We start from the raw sequence: 17,343 nt of genomic DNA, 5'->3' as shown, positions 1-17,343 counted from the left end.
GGGAAGCTGGTGCTGGCGCTCCAACCGCACCAAGGGGGTGGGAATGCAGGACACAAGGCCCATCTGCAAGATGACATTGGACCACTAGTGATCTGCAGACCACACTTTGAGAACCACTGATTTAGGTCCAGGGCTCTGGGCATCTAAAGCAGTGGTGTGCAACCTTTTTTGATCTGCGACCCCCACACTGTGGGGGCCACCAACTGCCGGGCTCAGCCCCCAGCTGGCCAAATCTAGGTGCCGCGCTGCGGGGGCCACCAACCACTGGGCCCAGCCACCGGCTGGCCGGATCTAAGTGACACGGGGCTGCCAATGGCCGGGTTCAGCCCCCGGCCAGCCGGATCCAAGTGTCGCGACCCCCCAGGAAGACATCAGCGACCCCCTTGGGGGGGCACAACCCATGGGTTGGACACCACTGATCTAAAGGACCTAGCTGGGCTAGTGAAATTCAAACCAATAATAATGATAAACCTTTTAAGGAGAAGACGATCTTTGGTGGGTTCAGAGAGGTAGTAAAAAGCGAGTTTCCTGGCTCCTTGGAGTGGGCACAGAGGAATTTTGCAAGAAGATGCAATATTGAGTAATATGAAAGAATGGTGTAAACAAGTTGTTACTTGGCACTGACCAGAGAGGAAAGATATTTCAGATGGAAACCAGGGGGAGCAGCCATAGATCTGGGGATGGAATGTGGAAACAATTCTCTGAGACTGCTCTTTGTTTACTGGCCCCACTCACATGACATAGGTCAGGGAAATAAAAGTTTACCTCACAGCTATTGTGACTCTGAGCCCTTTAATTAATTCACTAGAGGAATGTTTCTGGGCATTTGGCTTACTGGGCAGGAGCCAGGGGTTCTTTCATGGGGCACCAAATGATGTGGACACCCCCGACAGCATGATCTCAGTGTATTTTTCATGAGGTGTTTTTTTAATTAAACAATACGATAATGCCTCCTGATAACTCTCTACTGGGCATGTGAGCTTCCTCCACTGTGAAATCCAAACACTACAAGCTGCCTTCCATTGTCTACACTTTTATCAGGCTCTCTTCTGTAATATGTCAGTCCTTTCCAGGCCCCAGACCCATTATGTCCCTCAGCCTTGATCTTCATCTTAAGGGTAGTGAGACCAAAACAGTTCCAGCCAATCCTTTGGTTGAAAGTAAACCAAGAACAAAAACCAAACCCTGCAGAAACTTTCCCAGTATCTCTCACATTCAATTTGGTTCCTTTCAACACAATAGCAGAATTGAAAGACACATCCTGCAATAAAATGAAACACATCTTAGTACAAAGAGCACCTTTAATATATAAGTGCAATGTTCACAGTAAGTAATAGTCTTTATGAAATTGTATCACTCCTGTTCAACAAAGTTTGGTCCACAAATAAACAAACAAAACTTAAAAAAAAAGCCAACTGCAATAGGAAGTAAAAGTTCTCTCCACTCTGAGGTACCATGAGTATTTCATTGTGAATGTTCCCTTTTATATTCAAAATCACTGTGAAGCCATCTGAGGAGAAGAGGGCAAAAACATGTGATATTGCTTCTGCACTCAATCAGTCTTTGCTGCTAGTAGATCAGCAGTATATTGGCACCTAGATGTCACCCATGATTATAAACACTGTGGAGTGACAGTCGGCAGCTCTGTTGCAATCCATTTACATTAGCTGAGGATCATCTCAGTTCAAATTTTGTCCATTTCCAGTTTAACAGTCATAAAACAGCTATATCTAAAGTAATGGATAGAGCGGGCCGGAAGATGACAATTCCACTTTTGTGCCAACTTCTGAGGATTCACAATTTGTTTCTGTTCCATATTGGAACTAAACCGAATCATGTGCAATGCTTTTTGGGGAAAAAATCAGGATTTTGTGTGGAAATGGTGGGTTTTAGCTCAAAACCCTGTTTGCTTTTCGATTTGTATCTCTTCTCTTTTTCCTGCTGGACAAAACTGTTTCCAGTGAAAACATCACCAAAACCAATAGGCCTCCACAGAAAGTTTTGGCTCTGATGAAACAGTTTTGACCAGCTGTAGTAAGGGATTGTAATCTAGAGAGAACAAAATTTCTAATTCCTGACTCATTGCTGCACATGTTAAGTTTCAAATTCCAAGAGAGGGCTGTTTCCTGATTCAGTTTCCCAGGGATATGATACCTCAGATCACATTTCAGATGGAGGTGGAAATTATCCATCTACCAGAACTTTTATAGAATACTGAAAGAAAAATAGAATGTACTGCTGTCTCCATAACTTTGGAAACCATGACAAATATTGTGTTTCTTAATCAGAGTTCAAAATCAGTTGCTTGTTGCTTTATAAATTTTTCTATCCTTAGCTTAAGAGACCTGTTTGTCTTCAATTTTCTTTCTCTTTTTTGGAATTTTGGTATTCGGTTCTTGGCTTTTGGTTTGTGCCAATGTTTAGAACTCATAGAAACCCAGGTTCTAACTGAGCTTTTATTTGAAACAGGCTTCCATATGATTTGAGTTCAAGTTTTGTTTCTTTTGTTCTCCAGGGATCACGCCAAGCCTAGAACGCTATAAAACATAAAATGTGGAATAGTACATTACAAGTCAATATATCATTATAATGGGAGAAACATCTCAGATTCTCTTTTCTGAAGGAACAACCTAAAGGAAGGGAAAACAGAAGTTGTGAGAATTGATTCTATCCAATGAATAAAAGGCCTGCATGAAATGTCTGTTTTTTGCCTGCTGAAAGGGGCTCATCTAGAACTAATCCTACCTGGTACCTGACAATCTAATGTGATTGTTGTATCATTGCTTAGATATTCTAGGAGTTGGAAGCCAGAGAAAGGAACCTAACACTGTTGTTGGGTAGGTATTCATGTATATGCCACATGTTAAGTGTCCCGTTTTCTCTCGGAGACTCCCAGGTTTGGGTGCCCTTTTGTGGAGGTAGCAAGTGCCTGAATCTCCCAGAAAAAGGGGAATGTATATGCCTTAAAAAGCAACCTCCTCGTGATGGGTAAACTTCAAAACTTCAGAGTTTGGAGGTTCAGTCTGGATAATAATCGAAATGTTCAGATGTTGGAACTGAAAACTGGGCTGGCCCCTAACACAGTGTCTAGCACCCTTTCTTCACTCCTGTTTTTTTTTAATACCGCCAGAACCTTTTATTGATGCATGAATTATACACGTTTACTACACGCCGCTGTGACAGGCATAGACAGAATGCCTTTCGCTATGGCACATAGCCATACCTACAGTGCCAACTCTGTACTCTGCTGTAAATGCAGACATAGACTACGAAGCATTTTTTTTTTCATGCCCCAGGCATGGAATGAGGAGACATTATTGTCTTAAATCTAAACTGAGAGCATCATCTGGAAGTGCAGGAAACATGATCAACATACTGGGGATTACCACTTACTAAAATATTTTGCATTCTTATTGTCTTTTCTGGTTTCAGTCCCAGTTCTACATTGATTGGCGGCCCGCTTTCGTATAGCAAATCTTGTGCTATGTGTTTATAACAGATCATCCGGCAGTGGGCTCTCATCACAGAGGGTATGCCTACACTACAAAGTTAATTCGAACTAACAGACGTTAGTTCGAATTAACTTTGATAGGCGCTACACTAGTGCTCCGCTAGTTCGAACTTAATTCGAACTAGCGGAGCGCTTAGTTCGAACTAGGTAAACGTCATTCCACGAGGACTAAGCCTAGTTCGAACTTACTAGTTCGAATTAAGGGCTGTGTAGCCCCTTAATTCGAACTAGTGGGAGGCTAGCCCTCCCCAGCTTTCCCTGGTGGCCACTCTGGCCAACACCAGGGAAACTCTATTGCCCCCATCCCGGCCCCGGCCCCGGACCCCTTAAAGGGGCATGGGCTGGCTACGGTGCCCGTGCCAGGTGCAAGCCTGTCAGCACCCAGCCAGCACACCCTGCACCAGGCACGGCTCGAGCCAGCCACCCGATGCCCCCCAGCCCTCCCCCTCTTCCCGGGACCAGGCTGGCGGCTCCCGGGAGCTTGCTCAGGACTGCAAGAGGCGGGCACCCGCCTGGTCCAGTGCAGACATCGTGGACCTCGTCCACGACCTCCGCACTAGGCACTGGAAAGCGGCCATCTAGGGCAGGAGAGCTGCCAGCCTGGCCACCCAGGAGCAGGTTTTCATGAAAATCAAGGTGGTCCACTGAGACCCCCGACCCTGAGCTTAGAATGGCCGTACTGGGTCAGACCAAAGGTCCATCTAGCCCAGTAGCCTGTCTGCCGACAGCAGCCAGCCCTAGGGACTCTGGAGGGGATGGACCAAAGACTGTGACCAAGCCATTTGTCTCGTGCCATCCCTCTCCAGCCTTCCACAAACTTCGGGCAGGGACACCACTCCTACCCCCTGGCTAATACCACTTCATGGACCCAACCTCCATGAATTGATCTCACTTCTCTTTAAACTCTGTTCTAGTTCTAGTCTTCACAGCCTCCTGCAGCAAGGAGTTCCACAGGTTGACTATTTGCTTTGTGAAGAAGAACTTTCTGTTATTAGTTTGAAGCCTGCTACCCATTCATTTCATTTGGTGTCCTCTAGTCCTTCTATTATGGGAACTAATGAAGAACTTTTCTGTATGCACCCTCTCCACCCCACTCGTGCTTTTATAGACCTCTATCATATCCCCCCTTCATCTCCTCTTTTCTAAGCTGAAAAGTCCCAGTCTCTTTAGCCTCTCTTCATATGGGACCTGTTCCAAGCCCCTCATCATTGTAGTTGCCCTCCCCTCTCCCACCCTCTCTCTTCCCCCTCCCACCTCCTTTTCCCAGTCTCCCCCAGTTTTGTTCAATAAAGACAGATTCTATTTTTGAACACAATTGTCCTTTATTTTGTACATCAGGAAGGGGGGCTAGGGAGGGGTAAGTGGAAGGAGGTGAGGGAGGAATGGGGTACGAGCCCCCGATGGGGAGGACTGGGCTGGCTCTGCGGGCTTCTGGGGGTGGAAGCTCTCCTGCAGCCCCCCAGTTGTCCCCTCTCCCCAGATGTCAGCCTGCGGCAAGTGCAGCCGGTCTGAAGGCCAAGTGCTGTGATGTGCCCAGTGTGGGTACTCCGGGCAATCCAAGCCAGGACTGTTTTGCAAGCGGGGCACTCCTGAGAACTGTCTGTCCGGGGTGGGGGTCGGGTCCCTTTAAGCACAGCCCTCGGCTAGCCTGAGACAGCAGCTCCACACTCTAAGTCCTCATCTGATGCCCTGCCAGCACTGCTTCCGGCCATCCTTAAGCCCGGTTCAGGGTCCACTCTGTGTGGACATGCTAGTTCGAATTAGCAAAACGCTAATTTGAACTAGTTTTTTAGTCTGGATGAGTTAGTTCGAATTAGCTTAGTTCGAATTAACTAATTCGAACTAAGTTAGTTCGAATTAGCGCTGTAGTGTAGACATACCCAGAGTGTGTGTTGGGGGGAATCATTTCCAAAGATTCTATAATTCTTCCTCTTTGGATGGTCCCAGGGTAATTTATTTTCTGTTGTGTTGCTCTCACACGTCATTTAGAACCAGAGCCCTCAAACTGCATCATCAATTGCACAAGCAGCGGCCTGAGGTTTGTTGTATTTTTTTTAATGTAGCACAACAGAGTGACAGGCTGTGTGAACCAGTCCTTTCATGAATACAGCCTAACAGGAAAATCCTGCCATCCTGCAATATTCATTCACTGGATCATTACTTTATATATTATGTTAATAATTAGGTTCCAGAGCTCTCATATTGCATTCCCACTTGTCCAGCAATCAGTTGAATGACCCGGGTTAGATTTCATGCGTCACAATGGAAACTGAACATGTGGCACAAGGGCTCAATTAGCAATCTTTTCCATTTACAACCTATTGAACTTTTCTAGGCATCAAACCATGTTCTTTCATAGTCCTCCTCTCTCTCGCACTTTCTATTTTGGAAGTGCCTAATTTTTTATTAAGGGATAACTACATTATTGACCGTAGGGGAGACTTTCTTATATCACAGTAAGCAGTAAAAATAAGAGTCAGATATACAAGGGAAGAGGTAGTATATATAGGTTATAGTAACTATACATACCACCATCATAAAAGTTGCATTAATAATTTGCCTTTGGACAGTTCACATCACTGGTTCATTTTTCCTCAGACACTTTCAATTGTTTGCCCAATGTAGACAGTAAATCGGTGGTGGGCAACCTCTGGCCCAGGGACTGCAGGTGACCCATGAAGGTTCTATGTCTGGCCCAGGAGACATTTTGTTTACACTTGGCCATTTGCAAGGTTGCCAGACTCTGCTGGTTTCTGTCCATGTAGAAGTGACACATATGTAGAACAAGGGCACTTGAAGTCAGGAATGTGCTCATTGCACACAACATTGACCCTCTGCAGCCAATCAAAGCCCTGCTGTGGTTCAAATGATGAACAAAACAACTATATGTGAATAATTAAATGGCCTATAGGTGCATTAGTTTTTCCCACCACTTATTTGAAAGACATTATTCAACTTTCTCTAGGGGTGATTGAACAAGAAAAAATATATTTGTGAGTAATGCATTATGTATCAGTTGACAGGAATAGTTTACTATCAACACTATTAATGAATCTGTCCATCACATTGTTGATTTGACAGTCAGTGACACCCCTTTCCACTAATCACCAACAAATGTATCATATCTGAGTCTTTGCTCGGGTTAACACCTGTGGCAGCCTGAGAGCAGGGAGCTACCACTATACTATTTGGTGTCTGGGAGGTGGATGGGCGTTGTCAATTTGGTAATAGCCAGGAGGAGGTTGACCAGAAGGTCCTGCAACTTTGTGGGGCCATGGATGGGATATGCATAGATTAACAGGTGAGGGGAAAAGTGCAGCCAGAACCTCAACATGAGGTTCTGGAGGAGCCGAAAAAAGGGGTTGTAATCTGGCGCACTTAAGTTAAACGTGCACCAGGGTCTCCTTCATGCCACAAAAGGGGAAAGTGTCAGCAATGGGGGTGAACTCTGCCAAGTACATGCCCGTGCTCACAGCACCGTGCAGGATTCACCAGCTGATGACCCTGGCGGGCCGTGGAACCAAGGTCAAATATAGACTGGCCCACAGGGGTTCCCCACCCTTTATTGGTTGTAGAAGGTCCCACCACTTGGTGTCTGGGTGGGACGCAAGGTTGGGGAAGTGGAGCGTATGAAACACAAGTGTATATAAGTGACTCTTTGGCATCAAAGGGTTCAAAAGGGGACTGACTGCAACATGTCCAGCTGGCTCAAGTGACGAGGGAAGGCACTTGGGAAGGTACATGGGGCTGAAGGCCAATTAAGAGATCCGGAGGGCTGGGGGTGAGGGGTGGGCAGGGTGCACCCTCTCGCAGGACCTTGTCGAGATAAACCCAAGGAGTGGGCAGCAAAGTGTCCTTCACCTCCTGAAGCATGAGCTGGGGAGTACGTAGGGTGGAGAGCCCGATGCCGTGGGCAAGCACCCGAGAATCCACCCAGTCTCCCCAGTCATAATCCAGGAGGTCTCTGATCCTTGTGACTTCTCCCAGGACCAACCACTGCCACACGGAGGGGGACTCTGTCGCCTGCACACACAGATGGGGATTGTGTAGCAGGGGCTCCACGAGGAGGTCTGTCCCTATCGTGGCTCCCAAGGACCTGGCTGCTGCAAGCAGCTTCCATGTCCAGAGGAGGTCCTGATAGAAGGCTGGCAGCCCGGAGAGGTCTCATGGAAGACCCCGCAAATAAAAGAGCTGCTAGTCAAATCAGAGCCCTCGGAAGCAGCGAAGGAAAGCCTGCGCAAGTGTGCTCCACACTGGACTACCTGCATCAAATAGGAGTCTCTGCAGGGGGTTTGGCAATACTGAGAGCTGTTAAGACCCTGCCCAACATGACGCAGGGGGACAATGTAGAGGCCTATCTGGACCTCGGGGCAGAACCAGGGTATTGAGATGGTGCCAGAGCATGGACAGGACCAGTTGATTAAGTCACAGTACCCTCCCATGCACTCTGTGGGTACAGTACCCGTGGTCCACCTGGTCGAATGCCTTCTCCTGATCCAAGGACAGGAGGGTGAACGACAGACCATCCCTACACCCAAGCTTTAAGAGATCCTGGACCAGAAAGAGGTTGTCAAAGATGGTGTAGCCTGGGACGGTGTAGGTCTGGTCTGGATGGACCATGTCCACCAGCACAGACTTCAGTCTTAGGGAGATGGCTTTGGCGATGATTTTACAGTCTGTGCTGAGGAGCGAGACAGGATGCCAGTTCCTCAGATTGCAAAGATCCCCCTTCTTAGGCAGCAAGGTGAGCTGCACAACAAAGGGAGGACCCCACTCTCCAAGGACTCGGCCCAGATGCTGGCAAGATCTGGGCCGAGGATGTCCCAGAACACGTGGTAGAACTCCACGGTCAGCCAGTCTATAGCTGGTGTTTTATTGGTGGACCTGAGACGTAGGGCTTCTGAGAACTCGGCCACAGAGAGAGACAGCTCTAGCTGGTCCCGGTCGCCCATGCTGACCGTCAGGAGCTCATTGCAGAGAACCCTGTGGTTGCCGGCATCAGTCAGATCCGAAGAGAAGAGAGAGGCGTAAAAGGCTCAAGCCCTCTCACGCATCTCCACCAGACCTGTGATGGGGGTGCCATCCTCCACCAGAAGGCAGACAATGTGCTTTTTAGCCCCCCTCTTTTTCTCCAGGGCACAGAAGGAGCAGGAGCCTTGATCCATCTCCCGAAGGAGATGGATGAGGGAACGAACAAAGGCACCCCAGCCCTGAAGGTCCTCGAGGGCCCGGAGTTCCTCCCACTTATCCCGGTAGAGGGGCGGATCTTCAGGGCCGGTGGCCAGCCACCTCTCTAGCTCTAAAACCTCCCGTTCCAACTGTTCTATCACCAAATCCCTCCTCCAGCTGACCCCCTGGGTATAGTCATGGCAGAAGAGCTGTGTGCGCACCTTCCCCGCATCCCACCGCCACCGTGCCAAGGGAAAGGTGCACCGCCACCCATTGCCAGGCCAGCCAGAACTCCTGGAAGGACACTACAAAGCCCATTGAAATGCTAGTAGGCCAGCCCCAGCCTCTCTGAGGAAAGAGAGGCAGTTACGACCACCAAGTGGTGCTCCGAGAAAAGGGCCGGCCAAATGCTGGAGGAGTGGGACCGGAAGAGATGATGATGACACAGATAAATGCGGTCCAACCGGAGTGGAAAGACCGATGACCCACCACCTGGATGTAGGTAAACACCGTCTCCTCGCCCAGGTGGAGGTCTCGCCAGACATCCACCAGGGAGTGATGGTCTATTATCTCCCTGAGGACGTCCGCAGCGGCTGGGCACTGCTTGAGCCCCATATGGTCCCACTCCTTGAGGGTGCAGTTGAAGTCCCCGCCCAGGACCAGGCACTTGCGGGGATCCTAGGAGCCAAGGAAGGCAGATGCGCGCTGATAAAACATAGCCTTTCCAGGCTGGACGTCGGGACATAGATGTTAACGAGATTGAAAGTCAGCCCTTCTGTCCGAACCCAGAGGTGCAGCAGGTGACCCTGTATGACCTCAGCGATCTGAAGAACCTTGAGCTGCAGGTTCAGGGAGAACAGGACCCCTACCTTCTCTGCTTCAGGGAAAGCAGCAGCTTCAGGAATGGTGGAATTCAGGCCTGCAGAAGTTAAAAAAAAAACAAGGGGCAAAATAGACCCCCAAGAAGATAGGAGATGTGAGGGGGGCCTCACCCCACCCAAAGACAGGGCAGCAGAGACCTCCCCCTCAGTCCCCGCACCGCCAGTAACTAGCTGAGGCAATGGGGGGGAAAAGCTGCCTGCAAAAAGGCAGGTGGAAGGAAGGGTCCTGGCCGAGAATGTAGGAGTAGTCAGGGTCCTTCTGCCACAAAAAGCAGCAACCCCCCTCTACAGATACCTCCCTCTACGAAGGAAGAAGTGCAGCACCCTGAGAGCAGGGTGCTGCAGACACGTGGGGACTATTTGGTGTCCAGGAGGTGGGCAGTCGTAGGCCCACCCACTTCTAAAGGACCTTCCCCCAGCCTACAGGGAGGGTCTACAGAGCCCAGGAAACGAACTGATTATGTGGGACAAATAATGAGAAAACAGGGACGGGTGTGAGGGTCAAAGGGCTAAAATGAAGGAACTTGATGGGGATACCAAACAGAGAACTCCAGACAGTGCCCACTGTCCCTCAAAGGTTTTGAGAGAGCCAGCAGATGCCGCCCATTGGAACTCTTCCCGGATACGTGAGCGGATACAGCAACAGAAATAGGTCCCACAGTCACAGGCCCCTCTCCTGGCCAACTTCTTCTCCCTGGTTTTATAGATTGCCAATTTGGCCATAGCCAGGAGGAGGTTGACCAGGAGGTCCCACAACTTTGTGGGGCCATGGATGGGGTATGTGTAAATCAACAAGTGGGGGGAAAAGTGCAGCCAGAACCTCAACAGGATGTTCTGGAGGAGCCGAAAGAGGGGCTGTAACCTGGCACACTCCAGATAGATATGCGCCAAGGTCTCCCTTACACCACATAAGAGGCAAGTGTCAGAAATGGGGGTGAGCTGCGCCAAGTACACGCCCGTGCTCACTGCACCATTCAGGGTTCTCCAGCCAATATCCCTGGTGGGCCGTGGAACCGAGGTTGAATAAAGGCTAGCCCACCAGGTCCCACCCCTTGATGTCTGGGCGGGACATGAGGGTGGGGAAGTGGAGTGTGTGAAGCATGAGCATGTACGGATGACTCTTGGGCACGGTTCAGAAGGGGACTGGCTGCATCGCGTGCAGCCGTCTCGGGTGACGAGGGGGAGGTGGTCAGGAAGGTACGCGGGACTGGGGTCTTATGGAGAGATTGGGAGGGCTGGGAGTGAGAGGTGGGTGGGGTGCACCCTCTCGTAGGACCTTGTTAAGATAAACTCGAGCAGTAGGTGGCAACCCCAGGTAGCCTCGGCAGCTGGAGCTGTGTGGGTCTCCTTTAGGAATATGACAGAGTATCCCCCCTCCCAGAGGAAGGAGAGTACCTGACACCTACGGAGACCTGACACGCAGCCCCGGGTGTTCAGAGTGGTAAAGATGATCGGCGGCATTGAGAGGGTTGGGGAAGATCCTCACGGGCAGGAGTGCTAGCGGCTCCCATTGGGTCCCGCACTAAACTGACCGTACCCAAAAGTGAGCAGGGCATCACGGAAGCTGCGGACCCACTGGTAAGCCCAGTCCCTTTACTCTCCCCTAAGAGGGCCCTTACTGTTTGCAAGGTGAGATGAAAATCCCTCCAGCGCTGAAGGGCAAGAGCGACTTTGTTCTTGGAGCCACGGATGTCTTCCAAGAAAGCACGCATCTTGCCCTTCAGCGCATTTGGCATCAGGGCTTTGGGCTCTCAAACTCCTTGAGGCCAGACTCCTCCATGAGCCCCATGATCCATTAACCCAGGAATGCAGGTCCTCTGAGGTCCCTGCTGGAAAGACAGTGGAGGAGGGAGAACAACCCCAGATGTGCTGGGAGCAGGAGAAACAAAAACCGCTTCTCTGGGGCCAACATCTGGGCTAAACGTGGCAACCCCAGGGGCAGCAGTAATAGAGGAAAAGAGTTCAGGAAGGGGATCAGGAAAAGGAGGGAGAGGAGAAAGGGGAGGAGAAGGAGGAAGAGGGGAGGGATTAGGGAAAAGACAAGGACGGGGGGGAGCAGAGAGAGGGGTGGAAAGCTCAGTTGGGAAGGCATTTGAACAGGGAGCAGGAGTGGGGCAGAGGCTAGGAGAGGGAGCAGGGCGAGAAGCCTCAGCGGAGGAGGCATCGGGATGCGGTGCCTCCTCGCAGGGCAGTGAATCGGTGGCAGTGGTAGGGTTAGTCATGGTCTCCCCAGTGCTGGGCTCCAGTGCCAAGAGACTGCAGCACCAGAGGCCTCAGCACTGGGGGTGATGGACAGTAATGGGTGCTTCCGCCCGCTGAGAGCCTTCATGGGGCAGATGGTCGCACCCTGGGGCAACTCAGAGGCAGGGAGAAGGGATAGCAGCAGGTCGCAAGGGGAAGGACAGGTCGGTTGTTGTCCCTCCAGGACATGATGATCCCCCTCTGAGGCAGCAGGGGTCAACCCCGAAGCCTCCACCTCCTGAGAGAGGAAGGCGAGCCTGCCGCCCACCACCAGATCTTTGTAGGTGGCAAGGTCAGCAGCCGCCCCCTCAGTGGAGGTGGGAGCAGTGGGAGCATCTTCCATGGATGCCCCCTTTTGCAGAGACCCCGGGAGGGAGGTGTTCACCTCTCCCGCAACCGCCACGGTCGCCTCAACTGCCCCATGGCGCTGTGAAGTGTCCGGGGGCTCAGAGGGTGGAACGGCTCCAGCATCCACCCCCATAGGTACAGGGAGGCTGTCCTTCCCTTCAGTGGGTGGGGTGGAATGCTGGGCACGCTTTTGGCGCCTCCCCATAGCAAGCTCCCATTCCTCGGAGGCAGAGGCCTGAGCTTGAATGGAGGAAGAGGCAGGGGAGAAGGGCAGCGGTGGGAGGGCAAGGGAAGATGGGGGCTGGGCAGCAGGGGACAGGGACACCTCCCCCTGAGAGAGGTCCTGACCGAGTCTCATCACTGACCCCATTGCCCTCTCCTCCGCACGTCCGGCCTTGCCACTTTTAGCAGTGGCAGCAACAGCACCCGCACACTTGTCTGGGCCCTGTGGAGCCCAAGCGGGATTGACTACTGTCACGGTTGGGGGAGGGGCAACTCCAGGGTCAGGGCCACCGGCGATGGTAGAGCCCGTGCCCTCCCGGGCGTCGAGGGTCCTGGGTTCCTCTCCAAACCAGGCCGGGGGCAGTCCCTTCGGATGTGCCCTGTCGCCTGACAGAGAAAACATTGGGCCTCCCCCATGGTATAGTACACCCAGTATGGGGCACCAGAAATGACCCTTCAAGGGCTTCTCCACCATGTCCCGCTGGCAGTAGTTGGATTTGTACCTGCCGGCGAAAGGAAAGGACCTGGCAGAGGGTAGGATCTTTACAGCCCAGAGGAAGGGGACTCAGGACTGACAGAGGCCTCCCCAGGGTTGAGAGGAAAGGCAATATGGTGACATTGGGGAGGAACGGAGGACAAAACCACCCGCATGCCCAGGTCCTCCAAAGGCTCAAGAGGAACGTGGACTCCCCTCACTGCTAAACCCCTTTTCACGGCCTCCTGGATGGTGGTCTCGGATGCCAGGAAGAATACCACCTTCCATCTTAGAGGCTGCCACTACGACCGCGGGCCCCACTATGCGTGTCAACGCCCGCATGTAGGTCTCCACGTGGGGCGAGACCGCCACCAAGAGACAACGGACCCCGTGCCTCCTAGTCAGGGTGGGAAAGGGGCCGCGGCCACCGGGAATGGAATTCCAGGAGGCGGCGTGGGGGGCGGCAGGTGGGAGAGTGGCAGCTACCTGGGTGTATGCCCTGGGGCCCGGGACACCGTTGCCCCCAGAGCTGGTGGAAGGAACAGAGGAGCAGGAAGATGGGGGAGCCACAGCCGACATGTGGACCGCGGCAGGGGAGTGAGCCCTCGCCTCAGGAGGTTTTATCTTCCGGGCAGGGCTTTTTCCTTTTTTGGTCCCCAGGCCCTTCCTACCCCTCAGTAGTGTATTCTTAATGACTGGAGGCACCGCAGCAGGAGTGGTTGAGGCCCCGGGGTCCTTGTCCATGTCCATCCCCTTTACCGTAGTGACGGGGGGCCTGGCAACCTGAGAGTTGTTGTCGTTTTTAGGGAGGGGTTGGCAAGGATCAGCAGGGGTGTCACAGGAAAACCCCTCCATTGTGGTCATGGGTGGGGAGGAAAAGACAAAACAACAATTAGGGGAGAACAAAAAACACCAGAGGAGGAAACAATGAGGGAAGAGGAGGGTAGGAAGGAGGTTTACGGCTCCCCCCATTAGGCTGGAAGTGGGGTGGAGGGTGACAATTCAGAAAGGGGAAAGGGAAAAAGGGGTAAGGAATACAGCTCCCAGCACAGGATGGAAAGAGTGGCTCCTCCAGCTGCACTGGGGAGATGAGGGGTAAATTATTATTTAAAGAACATGGGGGCAAGTGGAGCTGTGTGTGTGTGTGAAGAGTAACTAAAAAGAGGGGGAAGCTCAGGCACCAAACACAAGAAGGCGGGGGGACACGCAAGAGGAAGGGTGGGACCAGCAGTGGAAGGGAGGCAAGCAGTGAGGAGATGCCTGCTTGGGGTGGGGAGGCGGGGGGAGCTAGCCACGGCTGGGGGAAGGAAACCCGTGAGTCCACAGATGCCTGAGTAGTAGGCCAGCAATACCTGCTGCAGAGCTCAGCAGAGCAGAGGAGGGGCAAGGAGTGGGGCTGAAAATGGAAAAGGCCCCTACAGAAACTGGGGTTTGGGAGGGAGCAGCAGTAGAATGCAGGGGCAGGGGAACCACCTCCTGCCCCCACCACCCCACAAGACCCCCACAGTCCCCACCCAGGGGTCCTGATGGAACGCCCCTTAGTCCCTCCCCCACACAGGACACGCTGTGGTGAGAGAGAACCCCCACACAGGACAACCTAACCCTTACCTCCTCTGCCTTAGGGAAAGCAGCAGCAGCAGGAATGGAGTTCAGGCCTGCCGAGGTGAAGGAGAAAAGGGGGAGGGCCAAAATAGGCCCCCCAAGAAGATAGGAGGGGACCTCCCCCCACCCAAAGGAAGGGCAGCAGAGACCCCCTTCTTCCCCCCCTGCATCCAGCACCCTCAGCAACAAGCTGAGGCGAAGGGGGGGGGGGGGGAAGCTGCCAGCAAAAAGGCAGGTGGAAAAAGGAGGCCTGGCCCAGAATGTAATGGTAGCCAGGGTCCTCCTACCACAAAAGCAGCAGCCCCCCTTCCCAGACACTCCCTCCCAAAAAGGAAGAAGGGTGCAGGAGAAAGCGCAGCACCCTGAGAGCAGGGTGCTGCAGATACACGGGGAGCTAGGTATGTGGTTTTACGATCCCTGAATAGCCTATTTAAGATTGTGGCCCAGCCAGCCACACTTGAAGCCTACCCCTGGTTTCAGCCTGAAGGGAAGGCAAATGGGAATAGCTGCAGCCACTTAAGGTGGATGCGTGCACTATAAAAACACTCCTCAGGCAAGGCTAAGGGGGAAGGAGAAAAGGGATGGACGAGAGGAGAAGTGAGCGAGAAGAGAGCAGCCCAGCGCAAGGGAACAGACCTGAGACAGCTGACATCAAGGTTTGCTATAGGTCATCAGGGAGGAGGTACAGCCAGAAAGGTTGGGGAAATGGCCCAGGGAGGGGCTACTGCTCAGGGGGCAAGGGCCAAGCTACACGGCCTGCTCAGGGCTGCCCCCACCCATAGGGCCCTGGGCCAGAACCCGGAGCAAGTGAGTGGGACCCGGTTCCCCCTCAACCCTCCCCTCTGGCTGGAAGGGCCAGCAGGGTGGGGAAAAGGACACTGGACTAGCCAATGATGAAAAAGGCTCTGTTAGCGGGGTACCCTGGCCTTTGTGGCAGTACTAGGGACACCGCGAGACTCTAAAGCACACAAAAACCTGCCAAGAAGCGCAGGACCCACGGGGCTTAGCCCAGACTTTACCACACATCCCTTAGTTCGTTTATAACCGAAAAGAATACAACCCATGTATCTGGGACCCACCGTCCATTCCGAATCGCCCCTGGTAATGAGCTCACGTCGTCGGGGCCATGACCCCTGTCTCCCCACACTCAAGTTCCCCTACGAGGTCTCTGGGTTGCGTTGGGATGTCCTCTCCAGTGAATAATTACTCCGAACTTCATTCCTGAAATGACCGTACCTCACCCCCGTGGAGCAGCCTGAGGCGGTAGGAGGATCCAGGCCCTCCCTCACTACGGATCCTGGCCCAGGGCCCAAAGAGCAGGGGAGCAATCCTCTGCTCGGTTGGTGGGACAGCCGCCCACAACTCACCAACTCACGGGGCTGTTGGAGTGGAGTCCGGATTACCCCTGCCCTGGACCACTTCCTACTGCCCACAAAGTTCTCACCGTCTGGTCCACTTGTCAGTGATGAAGTGTAAGCTCCCCGATGCCTCTCTTGGGCATCTCGGGGCTGGCACAAAGTCCGCACACTGCTGCCACCATCCCAGGGATCCCTCCTGGCTCGGGGCACCGCCCAGTGTGCTCCCAGCCCTCTGGGCTTAGGCCAGACCCTCTGGCTGGTCTCTCCACCCTGCTCCCCGCACGGCTGCCTACCTCCTTCTCAGATGCTGGCCGGCACCATATAAGCATCTCCGCCGGGTGGATGCTGGTGCTGGTGCCATGTGCTGCTTCCGGCATGCCGCCCCCACTCACTTTGCCCTGCGTATGACCAGAGGCACAGGTGCATGCTCCGCAGAGCTGCAGGGGCAGGGTCTTCTCACCCCAGATTGCTGCCCCTCCCCCCTCCGCAGTGCGGGGTTTGAGCGTCGCAGGGCGTGAGCATCCCGTCACACTGTCCAAACAATTCTGACAGTCGGAGGAATTTAAGTGAGAAGGAAAACTGTTCCTTGCATTGCCCCCACTGTGGTTGAAAACATGGATTTTGGACTGAGGAAATTATTCTGATTTTTTTTAACTAAAATTAGATTTTTTTTTCTTATTTTCCCACCATCTCCACTTCCCTTAACATATGGAAGGTTTTTTTTTTTTTGACAATTTTCAGGTTGGGGGGAACCTTAAACATTTTGAAAAATGAAATATATGAGATTTTCATTTTTGTAAAAAAACTATTTTTATATGAAAAAAATTTGAAAGATCTGAACCAGTTTCAATGCCCTCCTTGGAGACAGCTGCCACTCTTTTCACATACCAGGGACAGTGTGACATCATTAGCAGAGAATCATATTTTTTGCTTCCCATTACTCTTCACTCACTAACGCTGAGGCTAATGTTGTTTGGAATAAAAGGGGTATGGGATGGAGGTCTTGATAAAAAGAGAGGACACATAGCCGACCATGAAGAGAGTGATATAGGCAGACACAAGTCTCTGTCCTAAACCTAAAATGACCTTTCCAAGCTGGGATTCATCTGAGGTCCATAAGGTTTAGTTCATGCTGGCAGCCCATCCCCTGGAATTCACTGGTTCTTTGAGAATGAATATTGTGCCATTTGGATTTTTGCAAACTCAGAGACTTGCTCCACTTGGCTTAAACTGCTCAGCAAGAAAATTCTTGGTGTGATCAAAGATCAAACAGGGAAAAAAATGTTTGATTTAAAAAAAGAGAGGAAACTGTCATGCCACCTTTTATTTTTTTTGACTGAAAGCTAAATGCCGAGGGTTTAATTCTGATCTCGTATATCACAACATTAATTAGAAGTTATCCTGTCAGAGTCACCAGGGTTAAACTGGGGTCAAATCAGTGCTAGTGAAAACAGAATCAGGACTTCAATTTCCTGACAATGCTACCACTGATTCAATAGCAATATTCCCATTGCATTCTATACAGTTGGAGGAGGT

The 17,343-nt window shown here is 52.0% G+C and overlaps 1 long non-coding RNA gene across 2 annotated transcripts in view; it reads left to right on the top strand.

Annotated features, from left to right (window-relative positions):
* LOC112545019 (uncharacterized) overlaps positions 1 to 17,343 on the top strand; it is an 81,037-nt gene that overhangs the window by 16,287 nt on the left and 47,407 nt on the right. Inside the window, exon 3 of one of the 2 annotated variants that reach the window (XR_003088400.2) lies at positions 2,516 to 3,500. The exons of the other annotated variant lie outside the window; for it this stretch is intronic. This is a non-coding gene — a long non-coding RNA (uncharacterized LOC112545019). Of the gene's footprint in view, positions 1 to 2,515; positions 3,501 to 17,343 lie in introns of those variants that run through there. 2 annotated transcript variants of the gene reach the window in all.

The sequence above is a fragment of the Pelodiscus sinensis genome, chromosome 10 (genome assembly GCF_049634645.1).
Source record: "Pelodiscus sinensis isolate JC-2024 chromosome 10, ASM4963464v1, whole genome shotgun sequence".
Classification (NCBI taxonomy): Eukaryota; Metazoa; Chordata; order Testudines; family Trionychidae; genus Pelodiscus; species Pelodiscus sinensis.
This window is presented reverse-complemented; position numbering and strand designations above follow the sequence as displayed.